Genomic DNA, 26556 nt, shown 5'->3' on the forward strand with positions numbered 1-26556 from the left:
CATCCCACTCAGCATCAATGATTTAAATGTGGAGACTGTTAGGAGTACCAAGTTCATTGGTGTGCACATAACTGAGGAACTTACGTGGACACATAACACCTCATCACTAATCAAGAAAGCCCAGCAGAGACTACACTTCCTGAGGCGGCTGAAGTGAACAAGTCCTCCCCCTTCCACCCTCACCATGTTCTACAGAGGCACCATTGAAAGTGTTCTGATCAGCTGCATCACTGTCTGGTATGGCAACTGCAACATATTCGACCGCAAGCGCCTGCACAGGATAAGTGAAGACAGCAGAGAACATTACTGGGGTGCCTCTCCCTTCACTACAGGACATATTTTACAAACGCAGTGTCTGCAAGGCCTGTGCAGGACCCCTTGCACCCCTCACATGGACATTTCACACTTCTGCCATCCAAGAGAAGATACTGCAGCATCAAAGCCAGATCTGCAAGGCTGCAGGAGAGTTTTTAGCCCCAAGCTGTCAGACTCCTTAACATCATGCTGCCTCCTGGGATTTTCCACACGGACTCAACCACCTCAAAAAACTGAACTTTTATACATGCGAGCCACTTTCCTGCAAAGACGAGTGTGCAGGTAGAAAAGAACTGAAAATCTCCTACTGACCTTTAAGGATTTTGACACTCTTGATATCCTTCTGCTGTGAAACATTCTGACCTGTCATTGTTTACACATGTCTTAAACAATTATTATCATACACTGATAATTTCTGTATTATCTATATCTATTATTTATTTATTATATTACATATCTGTTGACTATATTTATGTATCAAGATTGCAAATATCATACATTGCATTGCATGTTCATATTGCTAACTACTCCTCAATATTGCTGCTACTTCTTTGTCTTGTCTTTGTTGTCTTGTCTTGTTTGTGTTTTAATTTTAAATTTTAATTCTATTTTTAATTTATTATTTGCACGTCATGTTGTTACACTGTGGACAAGTGGTTTGAATATCTGTTAGTTGGGCCAGAAAAAATTACCTGGAAAGCCTTCAAAGACGTTGTTGACAATTTTCTGGGCAATTACAGAGCCCCAAACTACATTCAGCTGGTAGACAAACTTCTCAAAGCATACAAGACATACAAGAATTGTGTTTCTTATTAACACAACTTGGGAAAATACAGTTCAAAAAATAAAAGAACTGAAACAAAAAAATTAGCAGTGACAAGCAAGTTAATAATCTTGCAAAACTAGTGTTCTTAAAAAATATGAGGACTTTGTTGTCACCTACTTGTAGGACTTGTGGCGGTTGTTGATTCCCATCCTGAAAATCAGATGTATGCAGCACAATCCCCGTTACTCTGTACTGTCGATCCCAAGTATTTAAACTCATCCACCTTCACCAACTCTACTCCCTGCATCCTCACCAGATGTAGAAATTATCTCTCTGACATATATTGTATTTTATATCAATTTAAAAAATAAAAACTCCAAAAACAGGAATGTCTGTAACTCATGTCTTTTACTTTTCCAAGTTATCATATAATACATTAAACATCCTCTCAGTTTCACACTTAAAGTTGCAATTACTTCATCCGTAGATAATACACCCTTCTCTCTGTCTTTTTGAGTCATGATGAATGCTTTTTATGATTGTTTTTTGGGTCAGCTTAAATAATGCAGGTCCTTGCATAATCATGGATTTCTTAAGCCTGTCTTCAGTTTACAATAAATACTTTGCATTAGTGGAACTAACTGAGCCCTGATCATAAGATTAGGTTAATTCAAGCAAGACTTGCTCAGTTAAGCCGGCTGGTTAGTATTTTCTTGAGAATACAAACACAAGAAAAAAAGTGAAACAATTACTTAGGAAGAAGTCACTGGGTGTCATGTTACATCAACAATTACTGCTAGTTTTTATTTCTAATCATTTGCTGATTTTTGGTGAAACAGATGCCCCGGATATGGAAGGATGGGGGAAGGCAGCTTTTTTAGGACACTGCCTCCCCCAAGACATTAGAAGGCTGCTTCCCTGCTTTACATCGGTGCCCTAGATTCCTGCAGAGCACCATGGGACTTGTGGTTCTTTATCTCAGCCCTGTTGGGTGCTGTGAGTGCCGCCAGGGGCTGCTGTGGATGAAATGGAGGACATAAATTATCCTCCTGACCTGGAAGTACTGGCATACCATATGGCAGGAAGAGCAGAAGTACTTCTGGGTTGGACAGTATATAGGGGACTGCCATGAACCCAGCCAGCGAGCCTGAGTTGGGAGGAGGTGGACAACGCTAGCTGGGAAGTGTGGAGGAGACAAGAAAAAGAATAACAGGCATCTTTGTGGTTTGTGGTGCTTTATTGTCTGTGTACCTGTAACTGTGGTGCTGGAGAGCACTATGAAGAATTTTAAAAGAAATAAACACATTCTTGGTGATTTTACTAGGTGTCCTCAGTGTCTGTATGTTGAGTTTGAGCAGTGACAGTGCCCTCTAGCGTTCACACTATTTATTGCAACCTACTCTGTTATAGGATGGGACTCTAACAAAGATGAACTTTCTCTTGCAGGTTAGCGAACAGTATTGCTCTCTTTCACCAGAGATCCATACTTTAGCAAACCTGAAATCAGGTGCATTGCATTTTAGAGTAGCTAAATATATATATATATTGGAGGTGGTAGGAAAATCAGTATACAAATTTTGAAATGAATATGGAGAAAATATAGCAAAACACATTCTTTATTAAAATACTTTAATTAGGGTAGGGGATACCACCGAGGTGGTATGCACGGGTTCACTGTTATTAGTTGTATTATCCTACTTCCTTCAAATTTAATTTTTGATCTTATAATAATTTTTACAAACAATCACAAAAACCTATATTCCTTAATTCCTACTCCTCTATTTCTCATTTAGTCCATTAGGAAAAACAGTATCTAAGACCATAATCCATTCCTTCTCTTTTTTCATTCTCCTGTTTTTATTCCAATAGCTTTCCGACTCCAAGGGAAAGAAGAGAGGTCTATGTTCAGGATCAGAAAAATGTAAATATAGTTTTGTCTGTTTCTTTTGATTCTCTATACCCCTTAAATGTTGTATAAATCTTGCCTTTACAGTGTTTTTTGTTTCTCCTATATAAATCAGATTACATTTTTCACACTGGATAGCATAGATACAGTTCATGGACATTATTGTCAAATCCTGAAAAATTGGTCGTTCCTTATTAGTTATTGGATTGGTAATGATTTTTTTATTCTTATGCGGAATTTTCCAAGCTATTTTATTCCTTTTCCTAATCGTACAAGATGCACGTACCAGAATGTCCCTTAAATTTCTATTCTTTCTAAAGGCCGCCACCAATTTAATATCTGATAAATCATCATCTAACAGCTGGGCTATCTTAAAATTATTTTTCAAGATATGAATTATCATCTGGGCCTGCATAGAAAATGTAAAAACCAAAGGAACTATATTTACAGGCTTATCCTTCTTTCCTCTAATCTCTTCTCCTTCCCCCCTTATATCCTGGATTCTATTTCTGTTCTGCATCCCAAGGCTCCCCGGAATAGTTTTATCATCCTCCAAATCCCTATCCTGAGAGGTATTATCCCGAATTACAATTTCCAACCCTTCCCCCACTATCCTATCATTAGGGTCCCTCCCATGGGCCCTAAGTTTAGGATTAGGGTTGGGGTAGATCTGTAAAATTCCCTGATAGATGTTATCCGCATATAGGTTTACAGCTTCCGGCCCCTCCCCCACTACCTTAATATTAGGGCCCCTCCCATGGACCTTAAATTTAGAAATAGGGCTGGGGTAGGTCTGTAAAGATCCCTGATAGGTGTTATCCCTATTCAAGATTACAACTTCCGGTCCCTCCCCCACTATTTTAATATTAGGGCTTCTCCCATGGACCTTAACCTTAGAATTAGGGCAGGGGTGGGTCTGTAAAGTGCACGTTTTTTCATTCTTATCTATTCCGGACCTCTCTCCTCCACTCAACACCTCCTCACTCAACTCTCCTCCCATTCTCTTCCAGGAATCCCTCCTTATCCCAGGTAAATAATTTTCTATCTCGGTATACTGTTGTAAATATATCTTTAAACCTCCATCCCTTAATTGATACCGATTTTTAATTCTTTGTTTGTTTTGCAGGTTCCCAATGTCCCAACATTGCCGAAAAGAAAAAGGAGGTAGAAGAAGAGGATAGACCCATCGGTAAGTATTTCCGTCCCGGAATTTAACCACCCCTTCTATTTCAGGTACCCAATACATGCTACTCATCATATCCTCCCTACGAGGTCTAGCCGCCCGCTGTGGATACTCCTCTACTTCCATCAGGTAAGTATATTGTTCCTTGTTCCCAGAATATTCCCCCTCCGATTCATGAAGAGTAAGCCAGGAAGTATCTGAGAGACTTAAAGCAATTTCCCGTATCTGTTTACCTTGTGGAATCCCCGTTTTATTATTCCTAATATTATTTGGGATCTCCAAATATTTCTTATACGTCTGTTGAACTTCCCATCTAATCTCCCTCAGGAATCGTCTCGAGTATCCTCTTTTTAAGAGAGACCAAAAACAATATACCAATAGCCTCCTGAACATGCTTATAATTAGTATTTATCCTGTAAAATCTAATTAATTGTGACTTTATTATCCCTCTGAAAGTATGTTTAGGGTGATAGCTCCCTTTTTGTAATAAGGCATGCGTATCTGTGCTTTTAAAGAAAATTTTAGCACATAGTTGTTTCCTACATCCTACGCATTCCTGAAAATAGACCATAGTATCCAAAAAGGTTACCCTATCCCTACTAATTTCCGCCGTTAATCTAATATTCTCATGAGTTTCATTCAAAATCTTAACAAATTGTTGAAATTCCTCCTCTGTATCCAACCAAATCCCAAAAATGTCATCTAAATATCTAAAATATAGATAAGGTAGCTTCTGACATTTTGAAAAGGCTTCCTGTTCCCACCTGGCCATATAAATGTTCGCATATGAGGGTGCGTATCTTTTCCCCATCGCCGTTCCATATGTTTGCATTTTACTTTAAAAACATAGAAATAATGAATTGTGAAAATACTGTTTAATAATAAATTAATGAAAACAAAGCACTTCTGCCTCTATGGGCCTAACAGAACAGGCTTAAGGTCCTTAGATTCAGAGTAGAGGGGCAGGTAGACTTATACACTATTCATAAACGCTGTCAAGAACCTAAAACTTTCCCACTCACCCTTCATACTTCTCTCTCATGTGGTAGAAATACTTCCCTGACAAGACAATTCAATTCCCAAATCTAAACCCACTAAAGTCATATTGCAGAGGCTACTTTGTATTCTATCATATCTGCTAATTCCCAGAATCACTTATTGGCTGAGGAATGTGCCCAGAATAATCTCTTGCCTTCTCTTCAGACCCTCTCTGTCATCTTCAGGGTCTCTGCATGTCTGTGCTTTGTACTTACTGTACAAAGTGCCAGGGCAAAGAACCCCTAATGTTCACAACATTTGCTGGATTACCTGCTAGCTTCACTGTTAGTTATACTGTATAAATTTACAGATGAATGACACTGCGGTTGTGACCCGCTGGCTACTTTGAACAGCTTTTTAAAGCTGATCCTCCAGCTAGGACATTGGACATCTCTTGGTCCATAGTTCTTGAGGCTGATCCCCCAGTCTCATTGAAATTGAACAGGTGGTGAACCAGCTGAGGGTAGGGAAGGATGCAGGGATCTGTGGTAACTGAGGTGAACTGTTCCAGGCTGGTAGTAAGTCTGTCCACCTGGCACTGCAAGCAATCTTTGCTTCCATTTAGAAGACTGACTTGTTGTCCCTATCTGGAAAGGAAAGGGTGATTGCCTGGATTGCAACAACTACAGGACGATAACACTGCTCTCTGTTCCAGGAAAGGGCCTCGCTAGCGTCATCCTCAAAAGGAACCATGATCACTTGCTCACCTACCAGCGACCAGAGCAGTCTGGTTTTATGTCTAAGAAGTCTGTTATCAACTGCATGCTAACACTGAGGGTTCTCATTTAGTGAAAAGGCAAATATCAGCAGAATTTCTTTGCAGCCTTTGTCGATTATTCTAAAGCATTCAACTCAGTTAATATAGCTGCTCTGCTGAGACTTCACATGATCCCCCCAAAGTTGCTGAGTATCATAGCTGGTCTGTACACTGGTACTGTGAGTGCTGTGAAGAGTGGAGGGAGAACCTTCAACTTTATCTTCTTTAATAATTTATTTTCTAATTTTCTATAATATACTTATTGTAATTGTATTGTAATTGGACCACCTGCTGTTGTTTTTGTAACCAAGCATTTGAACTCCCAGTCCACGCTTTGCTGAGTGCTGTCCACATAGCTCATATTAGTGAAGATGTATGACATGTTGATTTGTCTTGGTAGAGTAACATATTTTACTCTACTTTCCCCTTTTGTATTATTAATATGTAGCCTTTGTCAAAATGCCTCATTTATCAAACAACCTAATAAATGGTGATGTGTAGTTTCAGGCGGCACATAGACTTGTAAGTTACTTAAAATGTCTCTAGTTAAGTCCTCATTCGTGGTCAGCTTTCTTCAGAACAGGCGGCATGCCTGTCTCAATATGGCTGCAGAGCTGTGCTCTTCATTGCGTTGTTCTTTTCAGTTCATGGTGTGAGATGGTCTTTATCAGTTTGGTAAGAGAGAGAAAGAGTGAAGTAAAGCAAGCAAATTTATAGGTTTTCTGTCCAACCCCTACAGCCAATAGGGTGTTGTGGTACTTAAAGGCTTCTTATACCAGCCAATTCCAAACAGCCATAATTCAGACCAATGGGGGGACAAAACACCTTCACACCTGCACTACCATCCTTGTGTTAAGGTAAAGCTTGGCAGTTAGGCAGCCTGGCTTTCCTGTGGGGGTTGACTGAGAGACTTAAGCAGAGAAATATTGGCCAAACCTGTTTGAGGCATTTCCCCCAACTCTGTTGTAAAATTACACAGAGACTCATTCCTAAAATGGGGTTCTTAAACCATTGCTGTTATTATCAGTAATGTAACACTAATATTACATTGCTTTGTCTAAGTTACAAATAAAGACATACAAAATATTTATCAACTTGTATGCAAAATTTCACATCACAACACATGTCCAGTACTATTTGCTGCCTTAAAGGTAAACACAGTAATTTGAAAAAAGAAAGGAGGTTAATATTAGGAATACATCATTCGCAAAATATTACCCTGCATCTTAAGCTTAAAATTGCCCCCAAGGAAGCCTACGTGTGCTCCTTCCATTTTGTGGAAATAAGCCAACATAATGTTTTAAAGAAGTGAGGAATCCTGGTACAGAAAGAACAGGTATATATGTAGAAGAATATTTTTGCAATTACTGGCTGAATGGATATCCAGTGTTCAATTTGAATGGTGCAGGATGTGTGGATTGAGTGTGCCTTCCCATGTCACTGTGCTTGTCCTTTTCATCTCAAAGATGTTGAAATGTTGCTGTTTCGATTTAGGCAGTTCAAAGTTAATATACTTTCCCGAGGAATGTGTCTCTGACTTTACTTAGCATTTAAGCCTATATGACTATATTTTTTGAGATAATGAAAATGCCAAAGGGTATTGCTATGATCTGATGCAAATTGGCACAGACTAGGACAAGCATCCCATTGATAGATTTTCTGTGACGTAAAAGTTGCAGGGAGTTTCATGTTTCGCTAATCATTAACAAAACAGGCAGAGATATTATTAGTTAAGTGAGTGAATGTTCATGTTTGAGAATTTTGCACACATAAAGAAAAATTGTGGTATAGTTCTACCATAACTTTCTTGCCAAAAAATGTTATTGAACACATTCATCAATATATATGTGATAACTTTAAAGTTCTTTGTGTTAAGGTCTAACCAAAACAGATTATTTGGTATTTTTCTGTTTTTTTTTCTCATAGTATTACTCTCCATTATATAAAAGTAGCTTGTTTTACCATGTTTGAGTGATATGGGAATGTTAGACTTTCAGATCTTGGACAGCTGGGTAAAGCTAACCACAGAAATAATATTAGGAGCTTTTATTTTCATCATTATATAATTATATCTATAACCTTCTGATATTTGGTATATATTATCAGATGCATAACCAATTTTATAAAATGCAAATTAGTGTATTATTTGTTTTAATATGACATACAAGTTTGTTAACAATGGCATAGAAAATGAAAAAAGAGAAGGGTACTTACACAAATACGTGAAATGTACCTGTAAGAGAAGACCAAAAAAAAAGTTAATCTAATAATTGACACTTCACATTATTCCAAATTTTAATTAGTGCTTGTGGAACATTAGAATTATGTATATAGTCATCAAATGATAATAATTAAATAATACAATGAACTATTTTATGGAATTTGGAACATTTGTAGTTTTTCAATGTACATTTTTATTCAGTGACAGTAGTTTTATACACTAATTTGCAGGGTAATCACTCTGAACTTATACTGAATCTTGACTGAATTAGAACATTAGAACAATTTTGATGAGAACCAGCCATTCAGCCCAACAGATTTACCAATCATCTTCACCTACATACAACAAAATAATATTAAATCAAGATCTGAATGTCCCTAAAGTGCTATTCTCTACCATACACAACCATTTATTCAATGTGTCAATGATTTTTTGTATAAAGAAAAACTTTCTAACATTTTCTCAGTGAGAAGTCAAGCAAAATTAACCCTTTTATTGGCTAGCTAAAAAAATTATAATATGCAAGCTTTCAAGGCAACTCAGGCACCTTCTTCAGGCAAGATGTTTCTCAAAATTCACCCTTAGCAAATGTCCAACTGTGTCCCAGTATTCTTGTTGATCAATTTATTTTAAAGTAACAGCAGCAGAAGCCCATTGAACTAATTCCCTTCATAATTTTAATCTAAACACAATCATACTCCGCCAGGGCTGCCCTTTGTCACTGATTCTGTTCATAACTTTTATGGACAAAATTTCTAGGTGCAGCCAGGGTGTTGAAGGGGTCCGGTTTGGTGGACTCAGGATTGGGTCACTGCTTTTTGCAGATGATGTTGTCCTCTTTCCTTCGTCAGGCTATGATCTTCAGCTCTCTCTGGATCAGTTCACAGCTGAGTGTGAAGCGGCTGGGATGGGAATCAGCACCTCCAAAGTATCAGTTCAGGTATCTCGGGGTCTTGTTCACGAGTGAGGGAAGAATGGAGCGTGAGATCGACAGGCTGATCGGTGCGGCATTCGCAGTGATGCGGGCTCTGCATCGGTCTGTCGTGGTGAAAAAGGAGCTGAGCCGTAAGGCAAAGCTCTCAATTTACCAGTCGATCTATGTTCCTACCCTCACCTATGGTCATAAGCTATGGGTAGTGACCGAAAGAACGAGATCGCGAATACAAGCGGCTGAAATGAGTTTCCTCCGCAGGATGTCTGGGCTTTCCCTTAAAGATAGGGTGAGAAGTTCAGTCACCCGGGAGGAGCTCAGAGTAGAGCCACAGCCCCTCCGCATCGAGAGGTGTCAGATGTGGTGGCTCAGGCATCTGATCAGGATGCCTCCTGGACGCCTCCCTGGTGAGGTGTTCTGGGCACGTCCAACCGGGAGGAGGCCCCGGGGAAGACCCAGGACACACTGGATGAACTATGTCTCCCGGCTGGCCTGGGAACACCTTGGGATTCTCCCGGAAGAGCTAGAAGAAGTGGCCGGGGAGAGGGAAGTCTTGGCCTCTCTGCTCAAGCTGCTGCCCCCGCGACCCGACCTCGGATAAGCGGAAGAGGGTGGATGGATGGATGGATCATATTACCCCTTAATCTCTAAAAAGTTTTAATTCCCTAAATCTTTCCTCACAGCTCAAAGGACTAGCCTAGTCATCCTCCTATGGACTTTCTTTAGCACTGCTCAGTCTTTTTGGTAATATGGAGTTCCCAAACTGTACACAGTGCTCCAGATGAGGCCCCACTTGTGACGAATATATAATATAATTGTCCATCTGTACAGTGAAGTGTCATCCTATCGGTATGCAGCATTTGGATGAATCTGAGCAGATAATATAGCCGCCCTGTACACTTCAGAATTCATCCTGCTACATGTGTCAGCAGTCATATCATCAATAAGCACTAGTGACTGACTTCCATTGATCATTCCATGATTATCATGCCATAAAAATGCCTCCAACGTGTTTCACGGATGATGTGGTATTCATCAGATCTTCAGCCTTTTCTTCTCTTCTCCATGCTCTTCTCTTTCCAGTATTATGCTATATATTTATCTTAGTGTCCTTTGTACAAAAAAATGTTCCAAAACTGGACAGGGTTTTAAAAAGGTTTTCTCTCAAAGTCTAATCTGTCCTTCTTATGCTTGGGGTTTCCCAGTGGTTTGCACCTTGTGGTAAACCCTCTGTCTTTATTTTCATGAAGTCTTTTCTTGATTGGCAGTGATAGGTCTACATCCCAGAGAGTGTTCTTGGTTTGGCTAAATGTTGTAAAGGGGATCTCCATCACTAAGTACAGAATTGTGCAATCATCCAGCATCATTGCCATGTCTGGTTTTCCAGACCTTCTGATGTTGCTGAGTTCATCAGTGTGTTCCTTCTTTTGAAGAATCTACCAAATGACTGATTGGACCACTCATCATGTCTCTGCTATCTCTATGATAGATTTGTTTTATTTTCTCAGCCTAATGATCTCCTGTTTTTACATTCATGGACAGCTCTTTGGACTTCATATTGAGAGTTCACAGTGAGAGCTTCCAAATGCAAATTTCACACTTGGAATCAACACCTGCATGTTGGCCAGGTCCCGCTGTAATGATTATCTACCCATCCTTCTAAATTAGTGTAATCTGTAAACCTGACCAACATCTTGTTTATTTTCTTATTCAGATCATTTATGTATAGTCAAAATAGTATCAGTCCTGGCAGTAATCCTTGAGGGACATCACCTAATTCTGAAAAAAATTCCTTGCACCATAGCCCACTGTTTACAACATTTAAGCCAATTTTATACGCACCTAACATAGCACCTTGAATTTCCGCTTCTTTTATTCCGAAAATTATTAAACTACTTAGTAAGTAATTAAAGCAAAAATATAAAATAATACTGTTTCATATTTCACTCCACCATTGCAAGTGAACCCAACTGAGTGTCACTAGGCAGGGGATTGAACTTTCTGATTTCTCAAGGATTGCTTTGTATTTCTTTCAGAAGGATGCCATTTAGGACTTTCCCATTAAAGACTCAATATGATCTTGAGAAGATGACCTAACCCAAGAAAGTCAAAAGGGAGAAACAAAGGACTGCTGCTCTGGCCATGTGACCTTTAAAGGGTAATAAAAGGTGACGTGATTGATTTGCCTATTCTTTGTTACTTCTTCTCTAATATTATTGTCTAATCTTATTTGGTTTTCTCTCCTTGTAACCTTCTCTTTGACATCTTGTAAAGCATGATGAGCTACACTGTTTATATATAATGTGTTACAAAAATAAATGTTGATGTTGTTGTAAAAATTAATTATCCGCACATCCATCCATCCATTTTTTGACTTCCATTGATCCAATACATCCAACTTACATTAACCCAAACTACAGTAATGTCACTAAAATTAAAATAAGCAAATGGACAGCAAAGGGGTTCAGTCATTAGTTCTGCTACTTCATTTATTCAGGGGCTTGTTTTCAAGTCTGGAATACAATCATTATCAATGTGAGAGCTTGCATGCTCCCTTTGTGTCTGTGTTGCTTTTCTTTCCACATTCTCAGTAGCAGCATGTTGTTTTAGCCATTATCCCACCAAGGTTGGGTTCCGATTGTTTTATGTCTGTTGAGTTCATTCTTAATTCTCTTTTTAATATTAATGTTATTTCGGTTGATTATGTTTTTGCAATGCATGTAAGTAGCTTGTGTTTATAACAGATGTCAAGGATGGAGCTGCCAGATAAGAGGTAAAGAGGAAGGCCTAACAGGAGGTTTATGGATGTGGTGACGGAGGACATGCAGGTGATGGGTGTAACAGAACAATATGATGAGGACAGGAAGATATAGAAGAAGATGATCCACTGTGGCAACCCCTAACGGGACTGGCCAAAAGAAGAAGATGAAGAAGATGTAAGCAGATTGTGTTATGTTCCATGTGTTTTGTGGGTGGTCTTCCAAGAGGTGGAGCCATCTACCGAGTGCCACCAGAAACTACCCTGTCACCTATAAATCCAAAGGGTCTGCCACTGTACCTTGTGAATATTCTCTGGAGTTGGTGAGTTCTTGTGCCCATTGCTGTGCTTAGTGCTTTTGTGAATTTCTGGATTTTTGACATTCAGCTCTAAGTTTTCTTTTGATCTTGCTATTGTTTTCTGTATTGGGGCTTTGTTCTTAATTGCCTAGTGTGTCATGCAATTCCTTTTGCCATTTGTGCTCTATGTAGTTTTTCGTTTTAAAGAGCATTTTTTGTGAAATAAATCTTGTTGAATTAAGATCCTATGTGGCCCTCTGTTACCAGCTGGGGTTCTGACAGGATTTCCCTCCTTAATGGACATTTTTGAAAGCTCTTTGGGGAGTTTGTGCTTTGGGTTCGTAAGTTCTAGTTCATAACCCATGTAAAGATAAGTCATAATTCAAAATTTTCCTCATGTAATGAATCCATAAATGAGAACTGTAAAAGACTGTCACCTTATTCAAAACTGTTTCTTACTTTTGCCTTATACTACCAGGATAAGCTCAAACCCTCTTCAATCCTGAACATTTACTGTATAGATGTGAGAATGTTATGTTACAATTAGTTCTTTTAAACATAAATCCAGGTTTAGAAGGCCAGTGCTCTGGAGCAATGTATAACAAAGTTCTACTATTCTATTCAACTGTATTTAATTATTAAAGAGAAAGGTTGTTTAAAAGAAGCAATACTAAAGGCAAAGAAGAAAAAGGGAATGTAAGGCAACTAAATATTCAAAAATCTGAACTGCAAATCCAAAAACCAAAAGAATCTAGCAAACAAAATCACAAACCAAGTTTAATACACACAAAAAAGAATGATGAACAGAAAGGAAGCTTCTTCTTCTTCTTCCCATTGTATGTCAGGGTGAAATCATATCTTATGATACACTGCTGCCATCTGCTGAACAGAAGACTTAACACACTTTCATGATATCCCTCTGCATAAGGTCTTGCGATTCTTTGTCTTCATTCTAAACCCCATTATATTAGGCTTCATCTAAGAATATTATGAAGAACCTTAATAAAATTATATTATACACAATCTTATTAATAATATCAATGAAATTACTTAAAGGAAATCCTTTTGAATAAATCGATCTTTTAAACACGTTCATTCCATCCAAAATCATTCATGATAAAGTGCTGTAAGGTTCTGTTTCCCCACAGGACAGACAATCTCCATCTATATAGCTGCCAAAGTAATATACAGGTGCATCTCAATAAATTAGAATTTAATCTAAAAGAATTTAATTTATTTCAATAATTCGATTCAAAAATTGAAACTCATATATTCTATAGATTCATTACACACAGAGTAATATATTTCAAGCGATTATTTCTTTTCATTTTGCTGATTGTGGCCTACAGGTAATGAAACCCCAAAATTCAGTATCTCAGAAAATTTGAATATTGTGAAAAAGTTCAATAATGTTGACTCGTGTTGCCGCACTCCACTCAGCTAATTAACCCAAAACACCTGCAAAGGGGTCCTGAGCCTTTAAATGGTCTCTCAGTCTGGTTCAGTAGCTTGCTTGGCCAGTAAACTCGACTGACCTAAATCCCTTCATAGACAGTCTATGGGGTATTGTCAAGAGGAAGATGAGAGACACCAGAGCCAACAATACAGACGAGCTGAAGGCCGCTGTCAAAACATCCTGGGCTTCCATAACACCTCAGCAGTGCCACAGGCTGATCGCCTCCATACCAAAGTAATTCATGTAAAAGGGGCACCGACCAAGTATTGAGTGCATACATGGACATACTTTTCAGTAGGCCAACATTTCTGTATTAAAAATGTTTTTTTTGGTCTTATGTAATGTAATTTTCTGAGAAAGTGAATTTTGCGTTTTCATTAGCTATAAACCGTAATCAGCAAAATGAAAAGAAATAAACACTTGAAATATATCATTCTGTGTGTAATGAGTCTATATAATATCTGAGTTTCGCTTTCTGAATTAAATTACTAAATTAACTTTTCGATGAAATTCTAATTTATTGTGATGCACCTGTAGATAATGATTCAATTCACAATGTCATAGTATAACCCTGCTATTTATTATTACTTTTTCTTTAATTGAGTGACCACTAACTTTAATCACATCCTCAACCATTGCATTTAATTGACACAACTGCTTTACCTTGTTGCAGTTTTCCCATACTATATGTTATTCAATGATTGCTGTCCTTTAATCACATTTTTAATTTTGCTATTTATTTTGCTGTTGTATATTACATACAGTACATGTTATATATTTTGCTATTATAAATATGTTGTTGAACTGTCCCACAATCTATGTGCTAAGTTTGACACTAGCATGTCATTTAAAGCATATATTACAAAACTACACAGAACATGTTTTTTTCCATCTTAAAAATGTTGGAAAATCAAGCCATTTTCTTTATATGCAGGATACTGAGAAATTAATTCATGCATTTATTTCTAGTAGTATTGAGTACTGCAATGCAGTGTGCACTGGCTGTTCATATACAGGTATATATGTATACAGTTTTCAGTTAATTCAAAATGCTGCTACAAGAATCATTACAAGAACCAGAACGTACAAACACATAACTCCAGTTCTTAAGTCCTTACGCTGACTACTAATTAAGTTTAGGGCAGATTTTAAAATCCTCCTTTTAACACATAAAGCCTTAAATGGCCAAGGCCCTGCTTACTTATCTAAACTTACCATTACTTACAAACCAGAGCACACATTAAGATGTCAAGATAAAAGTCTGCTTATAATTACAAGGATTAACAGAATAACATGGAAGGTCAAGCTTTTAGTTACAAGGCCCTGAAGCTGTGGAATGGTGTGCTTGCAACTGTAAGAAGTGTGCCTTCAGTCTCAGCTTTTAAATCCCAACTGAAGACTAACTATTTCAGTTTAGATAGATAGATAGATAGTTTAGCATACCCTGACTAGAGCTGATGATTAACTGTGTATACTGCATCTCTGTGGTTAGCCATTAGTACATAAATATATGTAATATATTTATTTTTAAACTGTTACTAACTCTCCCCTATTCTGTTTCTCTTCTCGGAAAACTTACTTACCACTTGGTACCACTGCTGTACTGCCAAGTTGTTTGCCTGCCTATCTCAGATAAAGGACCACTGCAATCCTCAGGTAGAAGAGTCCTTTCATGATACTGGCTGGCCCAACACTGACTCAGTAGAATGGCCAATAGGGGGAGACAGTTAGTTGGCTGAGATTTCCGGCTGTGTCTGGCTTGCCTGACTCTTTTTCAACAATCTGTTTGTGGTTCTATAATTAACTGATGGAGAAATATTGTTGTTTTCCATTTATGTTAATTAGTTTCTACTTTATTTTGATGTTTTTGAACAAATCTGTCCCTTATATATGATAATTCTATATTTAGTGAGTTTTATAATCTATTATCGCATTTTGCCTCGAGAGTTGTCGCAGAGCTCTGTGTTTGCACTTGGTGAGGCGCTCTGTACAAGAACAAAGAGCAATAATAGATTGGCCATCTGTGAAGAGGTCTACTTGTATTCTGTTGTGTGTGGTGTATTTACCCCATTTTTCTGACACAAGTTGCATGCCTAACCTACCTGGAAGTGGGTCTCTCTCTGAACTGCTCTTCCTAAGATTTCTTTCATTTTTTTCTCCTGTGTGTTTTTTTTGGGGAATTTTATCTTGTCTTCTTACAGAGTCAAGGTTTCAATGCTATCAAAAAACAGGGCCTGTTAAAGTCCACTGAGGCATTCCTTGTGTGATTTTTGAGCTATACAAGAAATAAGCTGCAGTTGTTTTTCTCCAATGGCAATTCTGTAACAATATAACCTGTCTTTCAATCCTTTAGGCCCTGGAATCAATATTAACTTAGCTAATATGTTATTCATATGTTACCTTAGTTTGTATTTTTTGAAAATAATGATAAAGAATCAGAATATAAGTCTTATCAAAACTTATTCCAGTTACATATTCAAGAAGTAAAGAGATTTCAGGTAAAGAAATTTTGAGATGCGAATCCAGATAAAACTGATATTATTCTTTACTGATATTATTCATGTAAAAAGGTGATGCCACTATGCTACTTTGCAGATTTTACATCCATCTGTACACACACACACATATATATATATATATATTCATAGCAGCCGTAGTCTGAGTCTCGATCTGATTGTATAGGTGGTTACCTACCAGTTAACGCATGTTGTTGGTCTGCCAGTCGGCAAACATTCACCACGGGCCCTCTCAGTTGCGAGAAGCAGATCACGGAATGTTACATAGTTTACTGTCAAATAATGCAAAGAGTACATGACACGTATGTGCGTGTGTGTGTGTACAATATCCTTATACTGCATCTTTTGAAATGCCAACATATTCTTTTATTTTAACTCTTATCATGCTAAAATTGAATACCTGGTCTAATCATAAATCATGGTGACCATAACAAGAACCTTTTTTAGGTATTATTGAGAATTAAATTATTCCTATTTATTATTAAATTATTCTATTTTTGTTACACTTTTCCGTAATAGTCATATTCCCACGCTACTATTCTCAAAACTGCTATTTAAAATAACATCAGTTGGAGACTTCCAGTCTCCTTTTAAATAAGGTCTAAATTTTGAATCTAGTATATTTCTCCAAAAACACAGCAGTATTTGGCCTGTTCTTACTAATGATGAATTTGATGAAAAATCACCCAAACATGTTCTATGTGCTTTGTGCTATATTTAAGTAAAACTGTTAGCATGTTGGCACAGTGGTAGCGCTGCTGCCTTGCAGTTAGGAGACCCAAGTTTGCTTCCCGGGTCCTCCCTGTGTGGAGTTTGCATGTTCTCCCCATGTCTGCGTGGGTTTCCTCCGGGTACGCCGGTTTCCTCCCACAGTCTAAAGACATGCAGGTTAGGTGGATTGGCGATTCTAAATTGTCCCTAGTGTGTGCTTGGTGTGTGGGTATGGATGTGTGTGTCTTGCTGTGGGTTGGCACCCTGCCCGGGATTGGTTCCTGCCTTGCGCCCTGTGTTGGCTGGGATTGGCTCTAGCAGACCCCCGTGACCCTGTGTTCAGATTCTACGGGTTGGAAAATGGATGGATGGATGGATGTTAGCATGTTGAATCCTGCAAGTGCCTATCATCCATAATCCAATATACATTCAATTAAATAAGAAATTTAAGTAAAATCCTTCCATTGCCTGATTTCCCAGATGTAAGTCTCATGAGACTAAGTACAAAGACTAATAGACTGAATAGCAGTTTCTACCCTGTTGTTATTAGGGCACTGAATGCCACCTAATCACATCCAATGCAGCAGTGCAATAGATGACATCTTATGTAATAGTGTTTCATTAAGGTCTTATGTTGAATGTTTGTGTTCTACCTTATTTTTTCTTGTCCTTTCCAATCCTTTTGTAATTATATTTATTTATATTTTGACACTGCAGAGACTGCACCTGATTTCGTTGTATTTGTTACAATGACAATAAAAAGACTCTGATTCTACAATAAACCACTTCCATATAATCTCTTGTATGTAACTTCCACTGTAACATCAAACCTCTTTTTAAAAAAATAATGTAATCAGTTTATTAAAATTACAGGTAATTGCAATAAGCCTGTATGAATAAGGTGATGACAGATCATTCTCAGGCTTCTCTGTGGGGATATTTAGTGATTTTGGTAACAGCCCTTTAATCAACATCATATTAAACAGATCTAAAGTTAAACTACCTCCGTATACTGAGAAAATGTATAAATAATTTACTTCCATAATGATTTTTGGTCTCTCGAAATTATACTTTCATATATTCACCTTCAGCTTTCCTAAAAGATTCTGGTAGTAAATTAGCTTCAATTAAATAGTAAAAAAAGTTTAGCTACTATCATGGTCTGTTTTTTCATCCCACTATCATTAAGTAATTCCGTACTGATATCAACATCTTTCATTTGTGTGTTTTGTTTGTTGATTGCCTTGAGTATTTTATTGTGTTTACCCTAATGTATCATACAATAAAGGCAGGGGCACCTCACGGTTTTGTGTAAGTAGCTGACTCTTTGCCATTTGCATGTTTAAGACAGTCCTCCATGTTGACATCTGAATTGTTGCATTTACTAAAATGGTTGGGAGGAAGGAGAATCTACTCCATATTCTTATGTCCTGCTTTCTTGAACACCCTCTAGTGGTTACAATTCTTACCAAACATGTATAATAATCTGCATCATGGGTATAAATAAAGAAAATATTTCATAAGTTGAAATAAATTAATAAATATGTTTTAATAATGTTTTTAAAGCGATACCAGGCAAGGAACTTGTCTCTGCATATACAGTAAATGATCTATTAAAAGGGCTCACCAATGTGATTATCTCTGTGACAATTTTGCTTGGACCGGTATCTTTTTGCTGCAGTATGTTTAGTAATAGTCTTTCCCACTATAGTTTGTTGAAAACCAAATTAATATATACAGTATATTGTAAAAAACATATGCAAACATTTGAGGTAATACACCTAATGGTTTCTTTTTGTGATGTTTTATTGCAATACTGTAAGAAGAAGACATTATTGATTGATATACTGAGATCACTCTGTCTGTATTTATAGAAGACAATACTGTAATTCTAGTCACTAAACTGAGATGAAATTGATAACACATTTGAACATTCACGCTTCTAATTAATATCACAAGTTCAGTTATTTTAATATTTGTAAAGTAATGCAAACTGCTGGTCCACATGATTGTTAATTGTTAGACAGGGAAAGAATCCTCAGAAATGTAATTATAAAAGATTGCAGTGAGGTAATCACCCTGAAAAATGGAATGGAACATAAAACTAGCTAATTTAAAAACTAAATCATTTAGTGTTAAAATCAAGGTTATCTGTTTCTTTTTTTAATATCTAAAACTAATGTTGCATCTATCCATCCATCCATCCATTTTCCAACCCACTAAGTCCGAACACAGGGTCACGGGGGTCTGCTGGAGCCAATCCCAGCCAACACAGGGCACACGGCAGGAACCAATCCTGGGCAGGGTGCCAACCCACCGCAGGACACACAAGCACACCCACACACCAAGCACACACTAGGGACAATTTACAATCGCCAATCCACCTAACCGGCATGTCTTTGGACTGTGGGAGGAAACCCACGCAGACAAGGGGAGAACATGCAGACTCCACACAGGCAGGACCATGTCACATCTAAAATGTTTCAATTAAAAGTTGTAAATAAAGCGCTAAAAAAAGGAAATACCGTACTTAAAATATATCATCATTCCAATATAACAGATAATGAAATGCTTATTTATTTTATTTGCTCAAACAGGTGTTTCACTGATTATGTGGCATAAACAATATATGAATCTATCATTATTCTTTTCTTTTAAAAATTGCCCAATATCTGGATATATTTAAAACCAGGAGCGAGTCACTTGACCTGCCTGTGCTCCAACTGAAAAACCAAAAAAGAAATGTAAACCAATTGAATCATAAATGTTATAAGTTGCCTAGGATAAAGGCGTTAGTCAAATAAGTAAATGTAAATGTTTCATTCCTCCATTTTACTAGGCTTAGACTTTGGCCTCTCTGTTTAAAGACTGTACATTATCAGTGGACTGCATGAGGCTTTTAAGGCACATACTCTATATTCTGGCCCTCTGCAACGCTAACCTTGGATTCGGCAAGTCCGAAAATTGATGTATGAGTAGTTTGCAGAGATGAACATTAGTCTTAATTATGTATGTACAAAAATGAGACTGTAGTTGTCTGTCACATTTTGAACTTAGATATGTTGTCCTGTGGAGTTCTAACCGTATTTGCTTTATATTTAATTTGTAGGAGTGACAGTTCAAACATATATTACTCAGTTTCACTTGTGTGCAGATGTTACTTCCCTGTATCTGTTGATCTGTGCATTTGATGGATCTTAGTGAACAGAGCACAAGACAGCTAAAGATGTAGGTGAAGAACATGTGTCAGTGTTTCCTGAAGTCATTAATGAGAACATCAATCCTATGTTTTTTAATTGTCAGATAATAATAATAATAATAATGTGTCAGGGATGCCAGGGGCAACGACCCGGCCAGGACGCCGTGAGGGACCGGATGTGGGTCTGCGCCCACCCTGGATCACGTGGGGGACGCCACGGGTTGAGGGCATGGAAGCCCCACCCTGTAGGGGCCCGTGGTCACCGCCAGGAGGCGCCCCAATGCCTTGGGGACCTGTTACCTCAGCACTTACGCCACACAAGTTAAATTAAAGTTAAATGCATCCCTGAATAAATGAGCTTTATGTTGTTTTTTTAAAATATTGAGTTTAGGGAGGTCCTTCTAAGGTCTGGGTGCTGTAGAGCTGGAGGCCCTGTCACCCACAGAGCGCAGGTTAGTTTGGAGTACAATAAATATGCCAGAATCAGTGGACCTTAGTGAATGGACAAGAACATAGTGATGGTGGAGGTTAGGTTACTCATGTAGTCCAGTGCAAGGTCATTTAAGGCTTTAAAGGTTATTAGTAGAGCTTTCTATTCAGTCCTGTAAGACACAGGGAGGCAGTGAAGGTGGAGCAGAGCAGGTGTTATGCGCTTGCTGTTGGCAGGTCTGCGTAAGGAAGAGTTTTAACTGGAGCTGTGATAAAAGATGAATAGGCCAATGACGGATGTAATAATAGCATGGACACATTTCTCAGCATTAGAAAAGGATAGGAATAAGAGGACATAGGATATGTTACAGAGGTGGAAGTAAGAAAATGTATTAATGGGACTTATGTAGGTAGAATAAGAAAGAGAGGAATCAAAAATTACACTAAAACCATAAAGTCTGATAAAATCATCACCAAGGGTAACTAAAGAGTTGCTTATTTTCCTAAGCTGCATTTTTATGCAAATTAGCAGGACTGCGGTGTTGCTGCAGTTTATTTTTAGAGAGTTACATTCCATCCAGGTTTTAATTTCACTGAAGCAAGTTGTGAACTCTGATAAACTTTCACTTTTAACTCTTAAATAGATAGTTTCATTCACATAAAAATAAAAATTATAACCCATTCTAAAGCTATGAACAATGTGGCCAAGGAGAGGTATGTGGATACAGAACAGTACAGGACTAAGGGTAGTGACTGGCGCTGACCTGGGCCTGTTGTTGCCAAGTCTAAGAAACTCTTGCCAATCAGTCAAATAGGACTTAAAGCACTGGAGGGCAGTGCCAGAGATTCTCAGAATGTCATGTTCGACAGTATCAAAGGCTGCACTAATGTCTAGCAGAACTGATATGTTATACTGCCACACCACAGGTGCATATTTAATAAAAATTTTTAAAATTAAATAACAACACACAAAGTAAAGATCAAATGAGTCTTCCTTAATGATTGAAAATCTATAACTTGGCTCAAAATGTGATGTTGCTTCCTTGCAGTAAAAAACAGTGGTGAGCAATGAAAGGAAAAGAAGCCACTCTTTACAAAAAAGGAGGTATAACAACTTATGGAGGAGGTGGCAAAAACATAAAGAAGTGGAGTTATCCAAAGCTCTTGAAAACCTCCGAGGGCACTCGACAACAGTGTAGACCTTTGGTGTCCTCAGCCAGGAACGAGATAAAAAAGTACTTATCATTACAAAGCTTTTAGGAAACTCACAACCTGACCTCCTGACATTTTTCTTATTGTCTTTAATTAATTTGATTCAAAGAGTTAAAAATGTTAGGAGTGATAAAACTCAAATATTTTCATTTATTTTGATTTTCACAATTTCACAAGGAAGAAAAAGCTTAATATAAAAAATGGACAATGCACACTTGGGCTGTCTTTGCAACATAAGCTGACAGGACACTTGAAAGACATAATAAAAAAAAAATGGATACACAAGAAACCACAGCTGACATCACTCTTCAAATTCATCTGCAACAAATCTGCATGCGCGTAACTAAATAGGAAAAGGCTAAAATAAAAATTAATATCATTGGATGGTTTTTCCTATGGTTTAATATCATGTTTTATCAGTATTCGAGGACTGAATAGTGTTCAATGTGTTTTTCTTATGTCAAGTCAAGTTGGGGAGCATACACTGGTACAGCGTGTTGCCGTACCCACTACACGATGAAACAGCCCGGGATCCCAGTTGGCAACTCCCCAGGCAGACACGCGGTCCAGTCCCACCCTCCAGAAATTACCCTCTATCTGCCGCAGCCAGGTGTTAAGTGGTCGACCCCTTAGCCTGGTCCACCCACTCAGGACCCCAACAAGGACAATTTTTTGAGCTGGATCACCCTCAGGGAAACGCACCACATGGCCAAGGTGCCGTAACTGATGCACCCTCACAATGCAGGTAATGTGTGTCATCTGGGACTCCATGAGCAACACAAAGTCAATCCAACAGTACCCAAAGATCTTCCGGATAGACACAGTACCAAAGGAGTTCATTCTCGTCTCAGGTCACTGGATAGCATCCATGACTCACAACAATAAAGCAAGACAAGAAGCACCAGGACTGTAAAGACTTGGACCTTTGTTCTTTTGTATAGATATCAGGAGCGCCACACACCCGTTTCCTACGACCTCATGACCCCCCATACTCTCCCAATCCGTCCACTGACTTCATAGGAAGAGTCACCAGAGACATGAATGTCACTGCCGAGGCAAGTAAACCTCTCGACGAGGTCGACACTCTATCCGTAAACAGACACACTGCTGACAGCTGTGCCCAAGAGGTCATTATGGTCTGTTGTTTGTTCCTTTTTTATACATTCACCTTACTGCTACATCCCCACCACCTGATTCACACACACTTCTTCATCTCTAGCTTTTGAGACCTTTCAAGGCCAGAAGTCCACATGACCATCATCATCAAATTCTTCTATGAGAACCCTGAATACAATGAGGACTGATTGAGGTCATTTATGTTAGGTAAAATGCCTAGAGGGGGGGTTCTGGGCGGACTCGTGGCCTGGAACCCCTTCAGATTTCATTTTTTTCTCCAGTCGCCTGGAGTTTTTTTTTTTTTCTGTCCTTTCTGGCCATCAGACCTTACTTTTATTCTATGTTAATTAGTGTTCTCTTATTTCAATTCTTATTTATTTTACCTTTTTCTCCTTCTTCATCATATAAAGAACTTTGAGCTCCATTATTTGAATGAAAATGTGCTCTACAAATAAATGTTGTTGGTGTTGTTTTGATCCGGGCACAGACCTCTTGGGTACGGCCATCAGCAGTGTGTCTGTCTGCAGAGAGAGTGTCGACTTCATTGTGAGGTTTATTTACCTCGACAGTGACATTCATGTCTCTGGTGACTCTTCCTATGAAGTCAGGAGACGGATTGGGAGAGCATGGGGGGTCATGAGGTCGCTTGAAAGTAGTGTGTGACGCTTCCGATATCTATGCAAAAGGACAAAGGTCCAAGTATTTAGAGTCCTGGTGCTTCCTGTCTTGCTATATGGTTGTGAGACATGGACGCTATCCAGTGACCCGAGACAAAAACTGGACTCCTTTGGTACTATGTCTCTCCAGAAAATCCTTGGGTGGTTTAACTGTGTTGCTCATGGAGTCCCAAATGAGGCACAATTTACTGCGTTGTGAGGGAGCGTCAGTTACGGCACTACGACCATGTGGCGCATTTCCCCGAGGGTGATCCAACTTGACTTGACTTGACTTGATGTTGTTTTGAATCATTCAGCACCTGTTTTTGCCTTGGGCTTTCTCACAGTGGGGAACAAAAGCAATCCCTGACTTTGCCTGGCCTGATGGCACTGACCCCCTCCACCACACTGTGACGTAGCCAGGACTCTAATCTAGAATATACTTGTTAGATGTTTGTTAGTTATGTGATTAAAAAAAAGCTTGGCAGTAATTACATTGTGTTTTTGAGTGATCCTTTTCTCTTCCTGGTACTCTTTTATGATACCAGGAGCCAATGTGCTTTAATTAAGCCATTGTCCATTAAATATCTGTTCAGAGTAACTGAGAAAATTAGAACCCTACACTTACTAACACATTATATTTTATTCCAGTTTTCACAATCTCTGCAGTCATTAACTTTAGAATATGAAGGATGAAGAACACTCATTAACATTATGATTATTTTAAATGGTTTTCCTTAAAATTATCCTTTTTTTTTGTTTTTACCTTTTTTTTTACTAAAAACTGAGAGCTAGAGGAAAAATATCTTATGGTCACTTAAAGACAAATTTCCACCATCTGTGTCCTTTTTCCAGTGGGTCTTGTCGTGCTTCTAGTGGATGATTGCAGAGCTGATATGCAAAACATTGGCAGGCAGACATAGTATATGCTATTTGTGGTCCGTAGACTTTGCCTTTAGTTTACATGTGTTTACTGTATGTAGCTGACTCTTTTATCCGAAATTACTTAGAAATCACAATAGGCCCATTGTTTGAATAATCCAACAGTACAATATGAACAGGGGCAAATGAGGAAACTACAGCAGTGTCAAATGATAAGAAACTGATGGGGACCTACAGTCTTAACCAGTTCGTTAGTCAGAAGACCATAGTAACATCAAAATTATTCAGTTCGTTAGTCAGAAGACCATAGTAATTTCAAAATTAAAGTATTTATTGGCAAATGTCATATTAATACTTTTTTTCTATGTAAACAGAATACATTTTATGTAAGTAGAAAAAACACAGTGAAGTATATGTCCTTGCAAGATGGTGCTGGCAATGACAATACTGATATACATTATTAAAATCATTTGGGGCAAAAGGTCATAAATTGGGAGACAAAGTCTACTTCCCAAAACTAATTATGTGTTTGATTTAATTGTGCTATACTGCTGATGCTGATTGATCCTTTTTCTGAGTGTTTTAATTCTATATAAGGTCGCAAGGACCCAGGACTTTGTCTAGCAGTGGAACAACTTAGGAACCTTCGCTCAATAGAACAACATTCAGTCACATGGCACATTTACAGTATGCACAACAATTGCATTTCAACCTATTATAACAGGTACACCAATCAGCCACACCATTAAAACCACTGAGAAGTGAACTGAATAACATGGAATATCTCGTTACAGTGGCACTTTTTATGGGGTGGGATATATTAGGTTGAAAGTGAACAGTTAGTTTTTGAAGGTGATGTGTTGAAAGAAGGACAAATGGGCAAGTGTAAGGTCTGAGCGACTTTGACATGGGCCAAATTGTAATGGCTAGATGACTGGGTCAGAACACCTCGAAAATGGCAGGTCTTGTGAGGTTTTTCCCAATATGCAGTGGCTAGTACCTACCAGAAGTGGTCCAAGGATCAAACCGGTGACAGGGTCATGGGAACCCAAGGTCCATTGATGCACATGGAGAACAAAAGCTAACCTGTCTGGTCAGATCCCACAGAAAAGCTTCTGTAGCACAAAAGGCTTAAAAACATAATGCTGGCCATGAGAGAAAGGTGTCTGAACACACAACGCATCTTAGCTTGTTGCATATGGGGTGTGCCTGTGTTGAATCCTGTCCGCCACTGAAATTGCCAACAACGGGCATATGAAAATCAGAACTGGACTATGGAGCAATGAGAAAGGTTGCCTTATCTGATGAATCATGTTTTCTTTTAGAATAAGTGGACAGCCGGGCGAATGTGCGTCATTTTCCTAGGGTTGAGATAACAACAGGATGCACTGTGGGAAAAAGACAAGCCAGCGGAGGTAGTGTGATGCTCTGGGCAATGTCAGTCAGTCAGTCATTGTCCAACCTGCTATATCCTAACACCAGCCAATCCCAGCCAACATAGAGCGCAAGGCAGAAACAACAAGCAAACCCAGGTCTCCTTACTGCGAGGCAGCAGCGCTACCCACTGCGCCACCGTGTCGTCTGGGCGCTGTTCTGCTATTAAACTTTGGGTCTTGGCATTCATGTGGATGTTGCTTTGACAAATACTGCCTATACCTAAAGATTGTTGCAGACCATGTATACCCCTTCATGGCAATAGTATTCCCTGATAGAAGTGGCCTCTTTTAGCAGGAAAATGTGCCCTGCAAACATTGAAAAAATTATTTAGGAACAGCTGGAGAAATATAAAAAGTGTTCAAGGTATTGAATTGGCCTCCAGATTCCCAAGATCTCAATCCAATCGAGCATCTGTGGGATTTGTTAGAAAAACAAGTCTGATCCATGTAGGCCCAACCTCACAACTTCCAGGATCTAAAGCATGGGTGTTGAACTCTGCAGTGGCCTCAATGTGTGCCATAGGTTTTCATTCTAACCATCTTCTTCATCAGTAATCATTTTTTTCCTGCTAATTATCTTTTTTTGCCTTTGCTTTAATTAACTTGACTCAAGCCCCTTATAAATAATAATAATAATAAAAATAATAATTCATTACATTTATATAGCGCTTTTCTCAGTACTTAAACTGCTACCCACACAGGGAGGAACCGAGAGGCGAACCCACAATCTTCCACGGTCTTTGTTTCTTTTTCCTTAATTAGCAGCCAA

At 38.5% G+C, this 26556-nt stretch overlaps 1 long non-coding RNA gene across 1 annotated transcript in view; it reads right to left on the bottom strand.

The window, feature by feature from the left end:
- The window catches only part of LOC120519609, a 66761-nt gene that overhangs the window by 32994 nt on the left and 7211 nt on the right, over positions 1-26556 (bottom strand). Inside the window, exon 2 of the long non-coding RNA XR_005631592.1 lies at positions 8180-8198. This is a non-coding gene — a long non-coding RNA (uncharacterized LOC120519609). The remainder of the gene's footprint in view (positions 1-8179; positions 8199-26556) is intronic.

This window comes from Polypterus senegalus, chromosome 1 (genome assembly GCF_016835505.1).
Source record: "Polypterus senegalus isolate Bchr_013 chromosome 1, ASM1683550v1, whole genome shotgun sequence".
Taxonomy (NCBI): Eukaryota; Metazoa; Chordata; class Cladistia; order Polypteriformes; family Polypteridae; genus Polypterus; species Polypterus senegalus.